The following is a 20,016-nucleotide window of genomic DNA, read 5'->3' as shown; positions in this document are numbered from 1 at the left end:
GACCTGAGAATTACTTCAGCCTAGGAGATAAAATAGTACTGGGTGTGTAGATGTAATGGATTATTTTTTTTTCCTTACTCAAGGTGTTTAAAAGACCAATTTTTTCTGTATGTGGGAGTGCAACTTCCATTGGATGCTTTGTTCTTACTTTACTCTTTCATATACTTGGTCTGTACTCTTTTCCCTTCTTCCCGCTCCACCATACGGGTGTGGAGATGTAACTCGGAGTTCTCTAATGGCCTGTGAGTGCCACATGTTGGTGGTTTTGTTTTTTAATAAGAAAAATGCATACAGTTTTTTTGAACTTTGGCAAGTTTCTTGCCAAATGGCCTCTTCCCAGGAAGTGGACAACTTTATTCTTTTTAGTCTGGCCATCAATTGGAAATCTAGGTTGAGGTTCAGAAGTGGAGTGCAAATATGAGGTCTAAAAAGGTGCCAGTTCTCTGTGGCTGGTGGACTCCTTCCACACGTCGGTTCCTGGTACGACCTTGTGAGAACAAATACGTACGTATCTTTCTGTAGATTAGGGCAGCGGTGGCACAGGAAGTAAGAGAGATAAAACGCTGCACTGTACGGCCAAAAGACTTATTTAGCAAACTGTTCTTCAGAGATGCGTTGGTACAACGTGTACTCTAGCTACTGTCGTTGGTCAGGATGGGTTTTCAGCTGCTGTCTCAATCTTGTCTGTACTCAGCTGCTTTTATTTCAGGAAATCGCTACTCATGAGATCTTTGCTAAATACTGTACAAGGTCCTCTCTGCTTAATCGGGCATTTATAATGAATGACGTTGCAGTAGCTATCTGCTGTTATATTTTTGGCTTTCATAAACCTTTCTGTAACCAAATAGATGGCTTTCTTCAGAATACTATAGTAGAGCAAAGAAATACATTGTTTCTCTAAGGCCCATAAGTTCAGATTTTATTATCAACACCTGATCTAACAAGTTTACTCATGTGGTCAAGGGTTTGCAGGCCAATCTCATTAGTCAAGTAGTTTGCTACTTACAAAAACATGACCATGTTTATGTGCTTTATTTAGGAAATAAATTCATGCACTTGATTTTTTTTACTTTTATTTTCTTCCAAATATTGTTCCTCACATCTTGGGGCAGCTAAAGGAATAAAAGTTTTGATTCAATTGTTATAATACCATCTATATGCTGATGGTGAGAAGCACTAAAGGAAGAGATTCAAAACTTAATATGATGTAAAAATGTACAAGGTGCTTCCTGAATATCATCTTGTCTCTTCAGATAAACATTAGGTGAAGATGTTGTAAGACAGGAGTCAGCAGTCAGCTAAGGCTAAATGAAGATTTTGGACTTTCAGATGTTGGATAAGCAGCACTTCATGTCATTTTAGGCATTAGACTGCATGGTTTGCCTCCTCCTTTTGTGTTATTTTCTCCCATGGCTGAATCCTGCTGATGCATCCAAATTCCTGGTTATTCCACAGGAAGTGTTTGACGTGGATTTTGTTGAAGATTTTGATGTGCATTTCCGGGATTATTTTTCCAGAAGGGTTTAAAGCACCACACTGTAGATGAACATTTCAGGTTACTGAACTGTAAAACACGTGTTTTTTCTCAAAAAGTCTCCAGGTACTGATGCATTTTTTTTACCACTCGGTGAACTGAACCAAATAGCCTGCATTTCCTCACAGCTCCAAGTATGTTGGAGGAGGGAGCAAAGCGTGAAAGGAGTTTTTATGGTACTCTTTTATTCTCAGTTCTTGATAAGCATATCTGTCTGCTGTCATATGCATTGTTTGGGAGCTAAAGTGAGCTAGAACACCTCTTGGCAGGTGTTCTAGTGTCTGATCCAGCTGCTGTTAATGTCTATGGAAAAAATACTACTTACCCAAAACACAACTTTGATCGGTCCTGATGCAATAGTTTGGAAAGAAAATTCAGTCAAAAACACTTGAGGACTCACATGATGTGTTGTTAAACCTCCTTCAGTGCCTTGGCTTCATTGAAATAGATGGCTGGGACTATGAAAGGAATTTTTACTCTCATTCTGCAACACTTACCTGACAGAAAGTGATACCCTATCAAGCCAGGAACAGATGAACTTTCCAGCTGTGGGTCCAGCGTGATCAATTGTAACCGTCCATCTCTGGGACGTTTGGGCAAGATTGCCAAACAGAACCAGCGGCATGGGTATTGATTCTGGTTTGCAGTCTGAATGCTGGAAGGTGTAAAGGTGCCTTGCTTTTGCAGATGAGGATTGGCAAATGCTCCAAAAGCATTTTCATGATTTCAAGCCTCTTGTGATTTTAAAACAAATGCTGTTTGATGAGACTTTGAGCTTTATAGTCCTTGACAGTCATGTGAATATACATTGTGCTAACTTTCTGTATACTACTGGAGTTTCATTTGGCCATTTTTAAAGAAGAGCTGCCTTTTAGTTCAATTTCCTCCTTAAATATATGTTTCATGTTACGTAATTCTACAAATATCAGCAAAATTGCAGTACTGTCACATCTTTCATGCTGTTTGTGTGCACAAAGTGCTGAGCAATGGCAAGGCAGCTGCTGCAGTATGGCTATTGCTAATCAAGCTGAATAAATTTGAGAACTGTGTTATGGTTTCTCTCCAGGAATGTCACCGTGAAGTATACAAAAATCTCTTGCTTTTGTAGCTGAAATGAGGGCTGTAATGATGCGAAATTCCTGATGTTATGTAAAACATCTTTTCATGTGATCTCTTGATATGTCAGTACAATATGCCTTGATTAAAAGTAAACTGATTAGGTTTTTTCATTTTCTCATGGTACTTTTAAGGGCTGTATACTTACTTCTTTGGAACTGACAGGTTCATTCATCATTTTTTGCTGCTGCTGTTTCAATTCTTGCCACTTGAGTTTTTACTTGGCTTCCAGACTGTTACAGTTCTCTTCCAATCATGCCAAGTAGCCTGGAAGTCAGACTTATATTTTGATATCTTCTGTTGGAAATGCCACCAGTTGTGAAGAGGCCGTGCTTTTCACTCAGCTTTACTGTTGGTGGGAATCTTTCTAAGCCATCTGCCCACAGGACATCTTGGCCTTTATTGGCAGCTGCTTTTCTTCATGAAGTGTGAAGGTAGAGGATGGTAAAACGAATTCCTGCCTCTGGGCTACCGGTTAGTTTCACAGTTCAAATTTGTAGATCTGGGAATCTACAAGTAATAAGCAGCAACAATGCGTTCCACCCCTTGCCAGCAATTGTAAGGCAGCCGTGGCACTTACCACTTCATCTCTCGAGCCTTTGGAGTGGTGGCATGAAAAGCAGCAGTGCTTGCCCATGGAGCTTTTGCTGGAGCAGCCAGAAAAGTGACCCCTCGCACAGAGCTGGTATCCTCAGCATTCCTGGCTGAGGAGTTGAGGGCGCTGGAAAATGAAGGAGACCAAGTAAGGGTGTGAAGGATGTAGATGTTTATCTCTATTTGGCTGATTTACAGGGGTTTCTTTTTCCAAAAGGAATCTTAATACTCCAAAGCTTGTAACAGTGCATTCGCTGATTGCTAGAAATGCATGGACTGTTTTTCTGTCCCTTTCCCAGGTAAGAATGACTTTATTTACTACAAAGCTCATAACCGTTACAGGATTGGAGGAAATTGAACATGAGACTGCTGCTGAATTTAAATGTCGCTCTTTGCATTAGTAAGTCTGAAAAGCCAGAAGAGTTAGCTTAAGAAGAAACACATGTGGTTTTGGTTTTGTCTCTGAAATAAGTTTTCCATAGGATGGTTTGTGGGTGCAGCAGCATGGCTATTTCTTCTGAAGCAGAAACTGAAGCACTTCATATGTCTGTCACAACCATCACAAGCTTTCTAATATTTGTGATGCAGGATTTTTTTCCTTGCTGTAAAGTGTTTGCCTATTGCATTGATGGCTATTGGGGAAAAGCCATTATTTAATGTTTGAGATTTCTATGTAAGTATTGCAATTACAGCTGTTAGGGGAATGCTGCCTACTCGTTGTGTTCGGTCTCACTCCCTCGCCTTGGTGGCAAGCAGCATGCCTTTGCTGGAGGTTTGCTTGGGAGATCGGTATGAGCTGAGGAGAGAGAATTTTCACTACCCCCTTCTCCACCTTTGGTGTAAGCAAAATCAAAAGGCACGTGCCTTGCAGTAGCCCCAGGCAGCACTGGCATTAACTCCTGCGCTTTGGGAAGAGGCGTGCAGATTTTCGGGATAGTTTCTCAGCTATGACTGAAGGAGAGTAGGCACCTGCCCACAGATTGCTGTTCAAGGGCTGAAAGTCCCACTTCATCGAAAGTGAGATTTGTCCAAAACTGATCTTGAACTTTCAGGCACTTCATTCAAGTATGCTCATTTTGGTCATCTGGTAGTTCTCCCCAGTACAGCTGACTGGTCCTCCAGTCATAATCTGCTTTGTCAGGCCCTGGAAACAGCCACGTAAATAGGGAAATGTTTCAGATTAAGAACAGTAATCTGCCACTGGATTCATGACTGGCAGATATGCTTCCATCTTTCAAAGATTGAACTCTCATAGCTACTGTGGCCACTTTCTGGGTCCAGTTGTGGCACAATGTGGTCGAGAGTTCTGATTTTTGGCTTTTGTGTTTTGTTTTTGGTTGGGTTTTTGGGGGTTTTGGGGGGTTTGTTTTTGGTTTTGGTTGTTTTTTTTGTTTGGGTTTTTTTTTTTTTTTTTTTTTTTTTAAGACTGCAGTCATTGGGACCTCTACTTCTACATATATAAATGGTTGCAAGTCTTGGATTTAAAAACAAACACAAAAACGCAACAGCAGCCAACCGTAACTTTAAATGCTAATTTCCAGGCTAGTCTGTGGTAGTTGAATCCAGTTGGTATTTCCATGAACTGTTACACTCTTCACCTGCAGCTATGTAATGTGCATGAAACTGTAACAGTTGTCTTTGCATGGGAATATTTTACAGAAATTATTCCTAGTGTGCTACTGGTAACGATGAGCCAGTATCTATATATATAAAGCACCTATCGCCATACTGATAAACATTCCCTGGAACCACTCTGATGGCAGAGGTAAGAACAAGAGTCAGCCTGTGAGTACCCCAGCACTTTTGTTTCCAACCAATTTAAAAAAAAAAAAAAAAGCCACCAGACTTTGCTGCCAGCCTGCCTGCCTGGCTGGTGTTTAACAGGGCTACTCCATCAGGGTTGGAAGGAGACCTGCTGTGAATGGCAACACGTTTGCACCGTGACTTCTCCCAGCTGTGCTGCAGAACAGTGTAGGTGTCTCGGAAGGGCAGTGGGATGTGGAGGCTCAGACCCGTTCCCAGTCGTGGTAAGGGTGTTTAAAGCACACCCACGCCCCAGCTGCAGAACGTGGCTGTTTCAATAGCCTAATATTAGGTGCAGGTCAAGAGTAGGTGAAAGCCTGTGGTACCCGCTGAGCAAGGGCCATGTTGCTGGCTGCAGCGTGCGTGATGCCAAGCGGCCGTGCTGCAGAGCCAGCTGAAGCCCAGGCTGTCCTGACGGGACCGGTGAGTGTTCGCCATGCAACGCTGCTGCAACGGGAAGCGGGCTGCATGTTGACTGCGGGATGCACGGAGTTTCTGGTCCACTCGGCTTCAGCGTGGCTGTGTGCCCAAGCATGGGGAGAAGGGCCAAGTTTGCGCTTGGAGGACGATGCAGACTTGCCCTGTCTGATCGCTAGAGATCAGTGAAATCCAGCTCCCGTATGACCCCTCTTTTGATTTACTGTGAAGCTACCATGCAAAACCGTCAGCACAAAAAAGCAGATCGCTTTCTTCTAATAGCTTGCGTGAATTTTATTCTTCATTCTTGCGATTCCTGACCAGCTGCTGCCACAGAGTAGCTCCAACCATCACGAAAGTTTTGCCTGCAGAAGCAACTAGCGTAGCACAGTGTGGGGGGACACCATGCTTAAAGGACTGGGGAATCGGCAGCTGGATAACCGTGCGACAGAGAACTTGAGATATGTCTTACCAGCCTGCAATTTGTGTTCCAATTTGAGCCCCAAAAAGGGCCTTTTAAAAGCAATTAATATGACTCATTTATGAAATACTTGTAGATAATGTAGTCTCTGTAATGTTTTGATCCTTTAATCAAAACTTAAACATTGGCTGAACTCCAATTTGTAATATAAACCTGATCCATCTTAGAATGCAGCAGCCTGGCTTTAAAATGTATTCTGTTGGTACAGAGTAACCACGCTGCCTTTTCACAGTAAAATGAAACATTCCTTAATGCAGGTACCCAGTTACTCTGCAGAAGCCAGATACACTGCACTGTAGGTTGTGTGTTATTAGTCAGGGAAATTTCTACTGACCCCAAATTTGAAATCTGCTACATTTTTTTTTTAGTTCTAGAATGCACAAACAGTGGATGTTAAATTACTACACACAAAGCATAACCGAGCGTTCTATTTCCAAAGGCACAATAACTTTAAGAAGTAACTTCTTGATGGAAAAAAATGTATAAGCATAAAATATTTCCTGCTTTCAGAAAGATAACTGGACAGTATTTATGTGAGCAGATGAGGTAAGTACTATGTGTACACAGTTTGGATTTTGTTCCATATACATGTAATTGAGCAGGTGTGCTGTTCTACAAGCACATCCTTGCACTCCATAAAGGAGGGCTAGAGGAGCACAGTGTAGTTAATCACCAATGCTTGTGTGGATCAGCATGAATATCCTTTAGAGAGAGTAAGAATTCTATATTCAGCTTGGTAGTTTACAGCTTTTATACACTATGTCTCTGGAGTATAGCTAAGCACAGTTTGTAAGTCTTCACATGTTTTTTGGGGGGGATTGTATTCTTTGTTGCTTGTGAAATAGAGAATACCAGCCTCTCCTGCAACAGAAATGTTAATTAGGATGATTTATTTTTCTTATAGAGTGTGAGCTTAGTCTTACCACATTTGATTGTGTAAAGCATCCAAGTGCCATATAAGGAATGGATAATTAACGAGATATGTCATTCATACAGGAAGAACAACATAACTTTGTCAACACTTTAATTATCAAGGTGCTTACTGTGAAATTCTTACCATCCATCAGCCAAAAAGATTTGGTTTCCACTGACAGCAACTTCTAGTTGTTTCCTTCGTTGTCCTTGATGTTGCAGTAAGTACTGCAAATTTATAGGATGCACTACATTGTCAGGTACACGTTTGAGAAACTGCTTGGCATCAGCATCAGAGGGCAAGCAGACAAATAAATGCACATACCATGCATATGGAAGTTGGATAAATGTTTGAATCTTTTTCTAGCTGGCTAGAAATAAAGGTGTTTGAGATATTAGTAGAAAAACTGTGAGAAGAGGCATCTTTTTAACACACTTCCACAGATAGCCTCTGAACAGTGTTATCTGCAGCCCTCTACCTTTAGACTATGTTAGTAGTTATTTCAGAAAAATGCAATTTGAGTTCCTTTGTTTCCAAACCCTCTCTTTTTGAGATTGCATGTTTTAATTTCCATGTATGTCATTATCATAAAAGTTTAGTAGTTTTTTTTGCATACAGTTTAAAATCACTTCTATTTTCTGTGTTTCTTAAAATGGGGCATATATATGTCTAGTGCAACACCATGGCTTATAATGGAATTATGTGAAAGATTGCCCGGCAGTTGCATTCAGTAATGAAGACAAACTCCTAGGAGTTTCAGGATGACTTGATTTACTTCTAATACCTACCACGTTACTGAGTTGGATCAGATCATGTTCAGATTTATATTCTTTTTTGATTACTTCTAATCCTGTTTTTCTGATTTTCACTGCATTGTGGTAATACTATTGAAAGCACTGGAATGCCGTTGGTAAGGTCTATCCACTGGAAGCACAACTCTTGAGGTTTCTCTGCACCTTTGCCTCGAGAATTTTGCCTGTCTTTTTTGTTTCCTACTTGAAATGAGATCAGTTTAGTACAGAATTAATGACGACATTAAGGAGGGAGATGCTGCTGTACGAGGTGATGCGAGGCTTGCCAAATGCCTATTTAGACTGCACTAATGCACAGCGGGTTGTTCCAAGTGGAAGCCCGCCAGTGGCCCACTGGTGGTGTTCGTGCCTGGAAGCTGGTGCTGTCGGTGCCTGGCCCTGTCCCCAGCCCCGGCGCTCATCCCCGCTGGCACCAGTGCTTGTGGCTGCGGGGAGGTGCCTCAGTGAGCTCATGTGCTGCAGAACTAACCCTCTCCCCACCCTGCCTGGGAAGCCAAAGCAGCTGAAAAGCAACCTCCTCTTGTTTTACTATCCAGCTGCTTACTGTGAATTAAGACTGTTCAAGACACGTGCGGAGAGAAAGGCGGGCAAGGTGCGAGGACTACTTTTGTTTGGTAGGAGTGAGCATCAGCTTAAATACGTGTTAGAGCACAGCTCAAGTCGTTTGCTAAATGGCAGTCCTGACTCCACGGTAGTTAAGGTCATGAATGTGGGAGACGGCAAAAGAAGCAGTCAACTTTTAAGCTGGAAGGTATAATGCTACTAACAGGACACCTAACTTACCCTGCAGATGTTCATATTCCTGGTTTGCTGGTGATGTTTAAACTATTCCAAAATGCTTGCTTGAAAGGTGTGGTCACGAGATCTGGCTGAAAAGTCCACAGTCCGGATGTACACTTTTCTTTGACTAAAAGGGGAATTGACTTAAACTGATTTTTATCGCTTGACTTTGTTTATGCAGTATCGAACCACCGACATCTAAGGACTGTTCCAAGTTATGGCATTGCAGTGAATTAAAAAGCATAGTAAAAATACCTGTGGGAGATATAAAGTATAACAGCAAGAAGTACTGTGTAAACAAATATTTTAGGCTCTCAAAGCTTTGTCGCATTCTGCTTATTCTAAGCACTGAAAATTAAAGGCTTCAGAATTGCTGAACTATTTTAAAGAGTAAATGCAGAAAAAAGTTTTGCAAAATCTTCTTGTGGGAAGAAAGACGTCTTGATAAGATCTAAAATGAAGTCCTGCCCAAAAGTGGTCATGGAAGCGTGCATGAGCATAGTGGTTTTCACAAGAGCAGAAATGTTAGCAGCAGCCATATTTCAATGAGGACAGCTACATCCTTCCCCTATTCAACATGCTACTCCGTAGCCCTTGTCTTAAATAGCTGCGTCATGTTTTTGTGAGCAATCAAACACCTGCCACCCTGCTCAGCTGCGGAGGGGCTCTGCTTTACACAACAGTATAATAAAATTGCTCTGTACAGAATAGAGAAGCTATGCCAAGATCAGTGCTGCTTTCCTGTGCAACTGTGGCTGCACTGAGGGGCTTGTGTCCCAGGCTGTGTCAAGGAGGAACCCACCTCCTCCTGCCCATCTTGCAGAACGAAGCCTGTAGAAGCCTGTAGGTCAAATGGGAAATGAAAGACATAGCTTTATTTTTTTACAGTCACGGTAACTACCTGACTAACAAATCATCGAGTGCTAAAATAGTAAGGATTTTCTAACATACAACTAATTTACTGAAAGGTATCAATCTTTTCATCTGCAATTACTGTGCAAGAATCATCTAGTGCAATCTCTGTGCTATAGGCAAGTCAGATAATATGGTCAAAATCTGAAACTTGTAACAGGGATGGTACATTGCAGTGCCTCTGTCAACACTTTGCCTAATTTTAGGCAAGAACTTGTTCCCTCTTTTTGCTTATTTTATCTTAATGGTACTTATCTTTGGCCAGGCTAAATGACTGCTACCCCAAAAGCTCCCTACTGTGGAGACAAATCTCATGAGTTTTAGCTGCAGAATAACTTGCTAGAAACAGAGAATGAGCCCTAAATAGTGTACTTGGAGCATAGTACAAAGCCAGTCATTTCGCATGGCTTCTCTCCACCCTTTCCCCCAGCAGCAGGGAATGGAGCCAGGCATGAATGGTTAAAAAAAAAAAGAAAAAGTTGGAATAACTAAACCTCAGCCAAGTCCAGGTCATTGACATTTGAATTTGTTCACGTCTAAATGTTACTCTATTGGGGTCCTATCAACATATGTCAGAGAGGGTCCATCAATGTTACCTACTGCATAGGAAGGAAGGAAACTCTTTGAGGGAGGGCCAGCTCTAGTTTGAATTTGCACCTGGACAGGGGAGGAAATGTGGGCTGCTGCAAGGGGCCTTGTTCCCCAAGCCAGCATTTGCTGCCCTTCCCGATGCTGTTGAGGGCTAGAAGGATGGTTCTCAGCAGGTTTGTGCCCTTACTCCCTGGGTCCTGCGAGGAGCAAGGCTTCCTCCTCCTCCTCGCACAGAGGGCTGCGTAGGGGATAGAGGTGAGACTGAAGGCAGGCTCAGGGGAAGAGGGAGGTGACAGAGGGGCTGTACCCAGACTGGTCACCATGCCCTGCACCCCATCATCCTACTCTCCTCCTAGCCTCATGGGGCCGGCTGGAGCATGGGCTATCTCCCTTTCAGCGGTTTCTTTGCCACAGAAACGCACCAAAGGAGGACTGTGGGGCAGAAGTTGGAATATAGACAGAGCCTAGAGTGAAGCTCTACAATTGCTCTCAGCTCTATTGCCTAAAATACAGCCCTGCGCAACAGATACTTGGAGCCTCCTACACCCCTTGTAAAACATCAGTCTTCGCCCCTGAATCCTACTATCCCCTTTCCTGTATTTTTACCTTCTTCGTACTGCTGTCAGGTCCGAGCTCTTTCTTTCTCCAGTCTAAAGCTTCCCCTGGCATGTCGTCATGTGCTGCTGGCAGAGCTGAAAGCTTGGGCAGCTTTGCTGGGAGAAGAGTGGTTTTGCAGCACAGTGATGTTACACCAGTGTTTTGGGTTTGTGTGGTGGGGTTTTGGCAGTGCGGAGGGGCTACGGGGGTGGCTCCTGTGAGAAGCTGCTGGAAGCTTCCCTGGCTCCAAATCAGACCTGCCGCTGGCCAAGGCTGACCGGATCAGCAATGGCAGTACCACCTCTGGGAGAACATTTAAGAAGGGGAACCTGCCATGGGGGAGGAGATTGGAATGTGGGAGAAACCCCTGTGCAGATACTGAGGTCAGTGAGGAAGCAGGGGGAGGAAGTGCACCGGAGGAGGTTGATACCCCTGCAGCCCGTGGTGAGGCGGCAGGCTGTCCCCCCCAGCCCATGAAGGGGAGCGGGGGAGCAGATGCCCACCTGCACTCCGTGGAGAGAGGAGCCCACGCCGGAGCAGGGGGAGGCCCCCGAAGATGGCCGTGACTCCATGGGAAAGCCCACGCTGGAGCAGGCTGTGCCTGAAGGACTGCAGCCCACGGGAAGGACCCACACTGGAGCAGTTCGAGAAGAACTGCAGCCCATGGGAAGGACTCATGTTGGAGAAGTTTGTGGAGAACTGTCTCCTGTGGGAGGGACCCCACGCTGGAGCAGGGGAAGAGTGTGAGGAGTCCTGCCCTGAGGAGGAAGGAGCGGCAGAGACAACGTGTGATGAACTGACCCCAACCCCCATTTCCCATCCCCCTGCGCTGCTGGGGGGGAGGAGGTAGAGAAAATTGGGAGTGAAGTTGAGCTGGGAAGGAGGGAGTCGTGGGGGGAAGATGTTTTTAAGATTTGGTTTTACTCTTGTTGTCCTGCTCTGATTTGATTGGGAACAAATTAAACTGTTTTGGTTTTTTTTCTCTCCAAGTCGAGCCTGTTTTGCCTGTGCCCATAACCGGTGAGTGATCCCTCCCTGTCCTTGTCTCGACCCACGAGCCTTTTGTTATTTTTTCTCCTCCCCATCCCACCAGGGTGGCAGGGAGGAGTGAGCGAGCAGCTGAGCGGTGCTTTGTTGCTGGCTGGACCTAAACCATGACACCCAGACATAGTCAATTCTTCTGGAGCTCTGTACGTTAGCATACATGGGTAAGTGCAGGCACCTTCTGTTGATGCTCCCCAACCCTACTGCAGCACCTGGGCATCATATTAGCATGAGAGAGCGCATGATTTTTTGGGACCTCCCAGGTGGCAACAGCCATGGAGCACTTTTTGGCAGATCCGTGTCATTCACACAGGTTTCAACTGAATGCAAAACACAGCCACTGCATGAAACAAGCCTGCCTGGGAGAGCGCGCTCTGCTATTTGCTTGAAATGTCAAAAAGGCTGCCTTGGGTGTAAGTGCGTGCTATTTTACGCACAAGAGTAGTCACATTGCGTAAGTTGGGACACCTAATTTAGGAGCGTAGCTGTGCTAGGCTTCCTCCATGGGCTGTGGAAAAAACCCCCCTTCCTTGGAGAGAGATTCACGGCAGCAGCTGAACTGCTCTTCCATTCAGCATAATAAAAATGTCACACTAAAAGCTCTAAGCAAACACAACATTAACTGGTCTGGTAAACGCCTACATTTGCTCTCCGACACACACAGCTGTAAGGTCTGTGTTCCTTTACAGCTTCTTCAGTCTGTTTTGAATCTTCTAGCAGACTGTGGCATATGGAATGGAAAATTAAAACTTTTGATTTATGTGTTGCTGCTTTGCCACTTTTGGCCACAGTAGAATACTTACGAATGTGAGATGACAACAACTATTTAGCTGTCCAAGTAACTGAGATGGTTATATCTGGGAGCAGAGGGAATGGGTAATTCATCATTCAAATAGCTTCTATGTGCTGGGAGAGACTCTGTGGTTTTGTAGCAGAGAATTAAATAGAGAAGCACTCCCAGTCCCCCAAGCTGCAAAGACCAGATAAAAACTGAGCTGCTGCAAAACAAGTTTACATGAACATTGCCAGCATGATGGACACACTAGGAGTTAGCAAAATAGCAAGTGCAGTAAGAACAGACAAACCTGTGTGCATGAAAAATCTTGGTACTACACACATCTCTTTCCTTAAACATCATGTGGAGCCAGTTTTTCAATATTTTCAAAAGTTTTAGCAGATGTTCTAAGTTTTGAAAATCTGTGCAGTATCTATATTAGCTTGGAACTTGTCCAAAAATGTCAAACGGCACTGCAGTCTTGACAATCAGCTTTGGAAAAAACAGCAGAGCAAGGCTTTCATGGTTTTTAAGCTCAGAAGGGACTATTAAAATCATCACCTACTCTAATCTCTTTTATAGGCTGTAGAACCTTATCAGTTAATTCTGCATAATACCTTTACTTCCTATTTAAATTACAACATCTTTCTTTAATCTGTAGGATTAAAATCCCTGTCTTTAGTTGGTGCTTGATTTTGTTTCAGAAATACAGAGAGCTATAGATGATATGATTCCTCTTATGTGCTTGCAGATGACACAGCTGAAAAGCTCTGGCTAAACTTCTCACCTCCCTGAGTCTTGCAATTCAGTTCTGCAATTCATTTTTTGTGAGTTGTGCTCTGACAATAAGGCAGGACCAGGGAAAAACACTAGGGGCATTTCTTTCTAGCTTTCTCAGTCATCAGAATCTGTTCAGGGTCACTCTGAGACCTCTTTATAATATTTATAAAGATATATATGAGGAGAAAAAGCAGTTATAAGGAGACTTCACTTAAATAAGTTTACTGGGAGGGAAAACTTAATATGCTTAAGTTAACTTTTGAGAACTAAAGTAATCAGATTTTTCTTTAAGAATTTAGATTTGCAGGGGCTTTCCACTATGCAATTATTCATCAGTAGTTGGAAAGGCAAAGATATGGTATAAAATTCGAGCAACTCTAAAGTTTTGTCTTGGTGAGTGCATTGCTGTAATTGTGGTGTTGTCTTTAGCAAATTTTGAAGGCTAGGCATCTTTAGCGTTCAAGCCAGTTTCTACAGTACTATATATTTAAGCTGGCTAACAGTAAACCAAACACAAAGCTCTCACTTTGGTCAGTTATTCGTGAAAAAAGTTTTGTAAAAATCACTAGCCTGTTTCTACCTGCACTTTCAGAACAGAATAAAGTTGTAATATTCTGTCTGCAGCTTTATTATCTTAAAAATATATTATTAATCTGGTTTATTTACTTTTCTGTAGTACAGTAGGTCTTCTGGCTTCCTGTGATGTTTCTGATTTTAGTGTTTGGTTGTTTTGGGTTTTTTCAATGCAGAAAATGAGACACTAAAAGTGCTGAATATTCTGCCTGGAAGCCTTGGCATCCTTCTTCTCACATACCTGTTTGGAAAGCTTGTGGAGTAAGATTTTGCAATTGATCAAACTTCATTTTCTGTGGTATTCAAGCGGTTTAAGAAAATTACTCTGAAGGCTAACTAGAGGGTATTTAATATCAAAGCTGGACATCCAGCCAGCCACCTTCTCAATTTTAGAGAAATATGGTTGTTGATTCAGTATGTGACAAGTTACTATTTCTAACCAAAATGATATCTAGTTGTCCTGCTTTCAGCTGGGATAGAGTTAATTGTCTTCCTAGTAGCTGGTACAGTGCTATGTTTTGAGTTCAGTATGAGAAGAATGTTGATAACACACTGATGTTTTCAGTTGTTGCTCAGTAGTGTTTAGTCTAAAGTCAAGGATTTTTCAGCTTCTTATGCCCAGCCAGCGAGAAAGCTGGAGGGGCACAAGAAGTTGGCACAGGACACAGCCAGGACAGCTGACCCAAACTGGCCAACGGGGTATTCCAAACCATGGGACGTCCCATCCAGTATAGGAACTGGGGAGGAGTGGGGGCGGGGGGGATCACGGCGCAGGGACTAAGTGGGTGTCGATTGGCAGGTGATGAGCAATTGCCCTGCGCATCATTTGTACATTCCAATCCTTTTATTATTACTGTTGTCATTTTATTAGTGTTATCATTATCATTATTAGTTTCTTCTTTTCTGTTCTATTAAACCGTTCTTATCTCAACCCAGGAGTTTTACTTCTTTTCCTGATTTTCTCCCCCATCCCACTGGGTGGGGGAAAGTGAGTGAGCGGCTGCGTAGTGCTTAGTTGCTGGCTGGGGTTAAACCATGACACTAGTATGATTTTGAAACCAGTCACCAAAAATACCTGTTCAACTAGAAGCAATTCTTACTATAAGCAAAGTATAATAATGGATTTTTTAGCATGTAATAATATATATTTGTGTACAGCTGATGATTCAGAAACAAAATTAAAGATGGTAAAAGCTAAAAATCAATAGGCTTTGCAGGTAGAATTTAAACTGCGATAATGAATAAGTATTTATATTGAGTGGGAGAACAAAACAGGCAATCTGAAACAGTAATTGGTATAAAAATACTAAAGATATGTATGCAAAAATTTTATACAGTTATATGAAACTTCAGAGTGACATCCCTAGAAGATACATTTTGAAAGTGGAAAGGTACACTTTGATAGTCCTATCACCTAGATAGAATCGCTGAGATATTGTGGACCTATTAAAAAAGTCCAAGAAGGAAAGAAACAGGACAGTCAAACATCTTAATCACAACAGTCATTTAAATAGGCTCAGATTTTAATTCCCTTTAGGCTGTTAATAGCATATCCACCTGATATTCAGTTCTGAAATTAGGCCTTTGTGTTCTTGATAAACTGGTTATTTAAATACCGAATAATATTACTGAAGGAACTAGGGCTGCTTTGCATCCAAAGGTTTCTTTTAACTGGATTAAATTTTCTTCCATTAAAGTGAAAGAGTACATCTCCTATAGATGAAAATTTTCTCTTTGTCAGTATTCATCCCTCCTCAGACTAGAAACAAAAGACCCAAAAATGCTGTCATTCACCTGATTCTGGGGAGCTCTTACAAAGAAAGGATCTTTTTATCTCCTGCAGCTTGTTCTCAGGGTGCTGCTCTGCCCCAGGTGGCTGCAGAGCTCCCTCCAAGCCCTGCACTGGTGGGGCAGCAGGCACAGCCAGCACTGTGAGGGACAGCATAGAATTAAGGTTTGTTTTTTACATGGCTTAAATTTTACCACAAATTCAAGTGTTTGTGTAGGCATCATTTATCACAAATTCAAGCATTTGTGTAGGCATCATTGTTACACACGATGTATCTATCTGGGTACCAGCATTTTCATAAAGATTGCCAGAAGTCTAAATAGCATTAGTGTATTTACCATGATTCTTTTAAATGTGTCTTTCTGTTGTTATAGAGTCGATGTGAAATAATGTATTTTCTTTTAACAAAAGTTAGCGAATGGCATGTGAACATGAGAAAAAAAAGAATTCTACCCGAGCCAAACATAGAAGCAGTCGTGGACAAGGACATAATTTAGTATATTGGTTTCCAAGTCTGGATTTCTTAAAAATGTTTAAGAAACTTGTCATCTGTCATCTTCTCTACAGTGGATTCTGTTCTCTGATAACTACCCAGGGACAGTATTTGTATACTCCAAGATGTTTACTGAATTTCTTTTTTCTTCAAAGTTTTAGCTTGAAAACATGGATACAGCATGAGAGATTAAGAGTTTCAGTATCTATATTGTTTAGAAAAATAGGGTCAAGTTACACTTGTTCATATCGGTGGCTGTCCTTAGCTTAACACTGTTTCAAGATAGTGTTGAAATTTTTGGACTAAAAATATCCACTATAGCTGACAACTAAATGGAATTAAACCTATAAGGTTGTTTTATGTAACACTGAAAGGGAAAGAAAAGCCAACGGACCCAGACCGAGAAGGAAACTTTCCATCAGTTAGCAGAGCAGACTTCTAGATTTCAGCTCTTGAGTTTTATGTTTACTGCCACCCCTAAATGCATGCATGAGTGTCTGGAGAATATTACCAGACAGGAGGCACACAAATACACAAGCCTTCTGGTCACCTAAAGGAAATTTTATAGCTCTTCACCTAGCCAGAGCTCTCTCTGGGGGAGGGCCAGAGCACAGCGCAGAGCTACATTTCAGCTGTAGTTTTTCAGATCTGTGACTGGGTTATGTAAGCTCAAACATCTTAAAATTCATATTAAAGTAAAATGGGAAATTTATGGTGGTAGGAAAGAAACAGAATGTGTTTGTTGAGCAGAAGCCAGCATGGACAGTGTAATGGTCTTTATTTTGAGACAAAAAAGTAGTAACCATCTGTACAATGAAACTCATTCTACAAGCAAAATGTGTGTTCAGATCTAAGCTTCTGTGATTTCCTCGTCCTTTGATATTATCTAACCTCCTTTTATGCACTTTTATTTCTCCTACTCTTTTGGTGTCTCTCTAGCCCTGCCTCAGTGTTTTGGTAAGTGGTGTAGGACTCATGGTCAAACAAGACACAGTAGCATGCTTTCCCATTGTCAAATAACTTTTGCTTCAAGGACTACTTAAGCATCAAGCTCTACTGTTGCTTCTTATGATGCAAACCCTAAGAACATGAGAGTTTGCTGGGGCAAGGAACTTCCTCCTGGCTTGGCTGTCAAGCATTATATAATTTCATTGCCTATATAAACTGTTTTTTCAAATTTGAACTTTGATCAAACAGAGCTACTACTTACCTAACTCACACAAATGTTTTGTTCTTTGCAGATATCCTATCCCTAGGACATCACCTTAAGACATTAGTGTTGTTTTCAAATGCTTTCATGTTCTGGGCTCACATCTGATCCTCTGAAATGAATTTTCTAGGAGCCAGGGGCTGATAGAACAATTTCTTACTCCAAGTGCACAGCACACTCACTCCCTTAAATCAATGCTTGTATTTAAAAAATGGTCAAACCCATTCAGAGTAATTGCATGTGCTATTCGTCCTACAGAGAGAGGAGGAGAGTTAATTCTCTCAAATGAATTGAATATGACAAATATTAGTCAGGAGCTTATTGCTTATCTCGGAGATGCTTGGATACTACAGTGTTGAGGAGAACTACTATGTAAAATAGTAGAGGTTACTCAGAACTTGTGAGGCAGCACTGAAGTATCTGAACTAACTCTTCCAGAGAACAGCGTTTTCCTAGGATCAGGTCTCGACGCATTAGTTTCTATAACACACAGAGCTAAGGCACTTACTCCTGTGCCTACTGTTATTAAATACGAGCACATGAGAATATTGGTATGTTGCATTCACTTGGCACTGATGCATAAGAAATTAAGCACAAGGCACAAACATGAAGTAATTTCTTACAATGTTTTCTTACACGTGGTTTCTTACAATGATTTGCTTGTTACATTTTTTCCTCTCTGGCAAATTAAGGAATGAGAGAACATGATGGCTGACACCAAGATGATTTACTGTTTATATTCCAGCCCGTGGATCTACTCTAGAAACTGTAAGTTGAACAGAAAATTATAACTCACAATGAAAATCGTGGTGCAAGCCCATGGAACACAAACCTCTCTTTCTGTGTGGTTTTCTTAAAAGTTTTTGTTTGTCTTTCTCCGAAACAGTATAATAGACAGCGTGATATTCTTTCTGCACTCTAAGGAAAATAAAGAGCAAATGGGGGCAAGATGACAGTTCATTGGCCAAGATGAGCAGTTTGCTCCAGATGAAATAAAAATCATAGTGGAAGGTGTTGCTATCTTATTATAGGAGCACGTATCTTACTGGGGCATCTCAGGAGACATTTATTATATCAGAATTATGCCATAATGGTATAACAGGGATGTGCCTGATCTTGCTCGGAGCTATCACTCCCCACTGGAAATGCATGTGGTGCTGTACAAACCTAGGGGTTGGTACTTTCCTGATATATGTTCCTGGATGTTGCTCTGATGTCTCTTTCCTATAACGAGGAAAACATTTCCCTCTCACTCCCCTGCTTTAATTCTATAATTTCCTTCCTCTAAAACATTGTTAGATAAACAAGAGATGTGTAGCTGGTCAAGGTTGAATTGCTACCCATGGTAATATCAAGAAACATCAGATGTTTGGACAGTGAGTTTTCTATGACTGTTCAGGATCAAACTGAAAAAAACGCCAGAGTTTGGATCAGAAAGGAAATTGCCTCCTCTCACCTTCCCAGGGCCTGATTGGCAAGGAGATGGCGATTTTTCTTTTTTTACTGTTCTTGAAAGTCTGAGGTGCATCTCACTTTCTTCAGTCCTGTAAGCATTTAGCATTTTCATTAATAAACTCCTTGCTTTTTTAGGGAGTAATGCATTGTTGATATCCTCTTGGGTCTCTTGGTCTTCCCCCCTGTCACAGTGCAATGTCTGAAATTTTCATCTTGTGCTGAAAGTTTTGTTTGTTATAATGGGTTTAGGTATGTTTATGCAACAGTGTTCTCATGGATGCTCCTTTACTAACTGTTCCTCTTATGGCATTGGCTATCTTCAGCGACAATGGCTCTGTTACAGTCCTGTGTATCTATATACTTCCAACTTACATTTAATGTGTAATTAAATTACCTGTAACATAATTTTGCAGTCTGACCACTGTATGTTTGGGATGGTATGCAAAAAAAAATCCCAGGCATACTGGGTATCCAGGGCCAGTATCACTTCCCTTGTCACTGTACATTTCTCTGTGAAAAGGACCTCTGTGAAAGCACTGTTGCAGGAAATTCTTGCTGCCCCGCTGCGCGTCCCAGGAGATGCAGACCTGGCAGACATGGTGCTGCTGGCCGGTGTGGTTCCCAAGTGGCTCAGAGCGGGCCCCATTGCTTCATTTCCCCACAGAGCACATTGCTTCACCCCATAGATGCAACCTGCTGCTCCATACCTGCATGTAGCTGTTGCATTGCCTTTTTGCTAGTTGCCTTGCTTTTCCTGGTCATGCACTGAGTTTTGTTTCATTTTAGAAAATGGGCAGCAAACATATGAAGAGGTATTTTTTACTGCTAACATCACCACAGATGGGAGCACAGTCTCCCTGAGAAATCTACTTTGGATGTATTCCACTAAATGTAGTGAGAGAGGGCTTTTACAGGAGTATGTTGTTTGTGTGATTCATACTCTGGTCAAAAAGATGGGGCTCATGTATTTGTATAGCTTTTTAAAGGAAAATAACTAGTCTATTCTAGACATATCTCAGACAGGCCACCCAGTTTCTGGGGCATGGTCTGTGCACATGAGTCAATCCTTGTACATTTTGTCAGCTGCATACGAGTCAAAAACTTGTTCACAAACCTTTTGATTCATCATGTTACAAAAGTCCCACTTTTGCAGCCTTATCATAACAAAGCCATACAGAAGAATAAGAGTTGTAGGAGCAGGCCCTTTGTGTGAAAACAAAATCCTAATATGTATTCTGCAAAATCTTTAGTAATAATATCCTGAATTATGCATGCTTAAAGGGATTTTTTTTTAGCATACTAAGAAGAACTAATAGCAAGAAATTAATAAAGCAAAATCATTTCAAC

The sequence above is a fragment of the Haliaeetus albicilla genome, chromosome 13 (genome assembly GCF_947461875.1).
Source record: "Haliaeetus albicilla chromosome 13, bHalAlb1.1, whole genome shotgun sequence".
Taxonomy (NCBI): domain Eukaryota; kingdom Metazoa; phylum Chordata; class Aves; order Accipitriformes; family Accipitridae; genus Haliaeetus; species Haliaeetus albicilla.
This window is presented reverse-complemented; position numbering follows the sequence as displayed.